Source organism: Crocodylus porosus, unplaced genomic scaffold, assembly GCF_001723895.1.
Source record: "Crocodylus porosus isolate Cpor-Errol unplaced genomic scaffold, CroPor_comp1, whole genome shotgun sequence".
Taxonomy (NCBI): domain Eukaryota; kingdom Metazoa; phylum Chordata; order Crocodylia; family Crocodylidae; genus Crocodylus; species Crocodylus porosus.
In genome coordinates this window covers 35,443,490-35,444,938 of record NW_017728913.1, presented here as the reverse complement: position 1 = coordinate 35,444,938, position 1,449 = coordinate 35,443,490, and the positions used below count along the sequence as shown (strand labels likewise).

The following is a 1,449-nucleotide window of genomic DNA, read 5'->3' as shown; positions in this document are numbered from 1 at the left end:
GGGGGTTAAACTAAAGAAGAATTGCTTTATTATTGTTCTGTTGTGAAGAACTCAGAAAGACTACCACAGGGCTGAACATTTTTAATGTTATGGATTTTTCTTTGAAATCTGTGGGTTTATCATGTGCATCACATTTGCACGCCTACCAGTGGTAACGTTGTATGGCAGCCTTGAAAGGATCTCAAGGCACTTCAGGGTACTGTGGCACCCTGGTTTAGAATCACTGGCATACACTTTTGTGGGTGAAAGCCTACTTCAGCAGATACTTTATACCTTGCCTTGTTCTAATGTTGTTTGATATAACAGTAATATATGCTTTCATGAAGTAGGCTTTTGCCTACAAAAGCTTATGTATTTCTGAATGAGTTGGCATTTGAGGTGCCACCCTACCCTGCCTTCTGCCTGATTTCAGACTAACGTGGGTAACTAACTCTCTGTTAAATATCAAGTGTCTGTGTTTATCATAACAATGCTGCTCAGCAGGAGAAATGTCTTAATGAACAGAAAAAACAAATAGCCAAATCTGATAGAGGTCTTCCTCAGGCCCCTGGCAACCATTACATGCAGGGCATGATTAACTTAATAATCATGTGTTAAACAGTGTTCCCTCTAAGGAGTAGTGGTCTGTGAGCATGCCGCTTTGGTCCCATCTCCCCCTTTTGGTGCAGTCCACTGGTAAGTGTCCCTAAGGAGAGTGAAATTGTATTAACAGTGCTGCCATTCCCCTGCTGTCAAATTTCCAGACCTTTAGGGAGCCTGCAGGCCAGGTGACCTGGCTCTGTTGCCTGGAGGTTGAGCGCCATTCAATTAGGGTAAGACAAGAGCATAAGACAGGCACGTGAAATATGGTCTGGAGCCAAATCATCAATAGCTCTGCTCTCATTAAAAGTATATCTCATCACTTAAAGTATTTGCTGATCCCATTTGTGTGTCATGGTTTTCCCTTCACTTTGAATGTCCAGATTAATGCCATTAAGTGTGGATATCAGACTGGGGAGAAAAAAATCAGCTTATGATTACTGAGTTTTTATCTTGTTCACCTCTGTATTCTCAAATGGCATATATTTCTAGGAGGAAATATTGGTATCTTGTCAGTACTTCCCCTTTGCTGAGCTCTTGTGTTGAAGTTTAGACAACCACAGTATGCATCAGTGCGCATGCATGTGCACACACACACGTATGTACAGATGGGGGCTGGCACGGGCTCCGCTGGCTCTGGGGGACTGCTCTGCTCCCCAGCCCTGATACTGTGTGCCTGCTCCCACCCTGAGGCAATGTGGGGGTGTGGAGCAGTTCCCCGGAGCCTGTGCCAGCCCCAGCCCCCGTCCCACCTTGGGAAGGAGTTGCTGCCTGCCCTAAAGTTTCACAGTTAGTAGGGTTGGAAGGGACCTGAGCAGATCATCAAGTCTGACCCCCTGCCATGGCAGGAAAGAGTACTGGGGTCAAACA

At 45.5% G+C, this 1,449-nt stretch overlaps 1 protein-coding gene across 3 annotated transcripts in view; it reads left to right on the top strand.

Moving 5' to 3' along the window:
- Positions 1-1,449, top strand: part of CFAP97 (cilia and flagella associated protein 97) — a 40,612-nt gene that overhangs the window by 3,876 nt on the left and 35,287 nt on the right. Inside the window, exon 1 of one of the 3 annotated variants that reach the window (XM_019534694.1) lies at positions 613-675. The exons of the other annotated variants lie outside the window; for them this stretch is intronic. The gene's annotated coding sequence lies outside the window, so the exon portion shown is untranslated. Of the gene's footprint in view, positions 1-612; positions 676-1,449 lie in introns of those variants that run through there. 3 annotated transcript variants of the gene reach the window in all.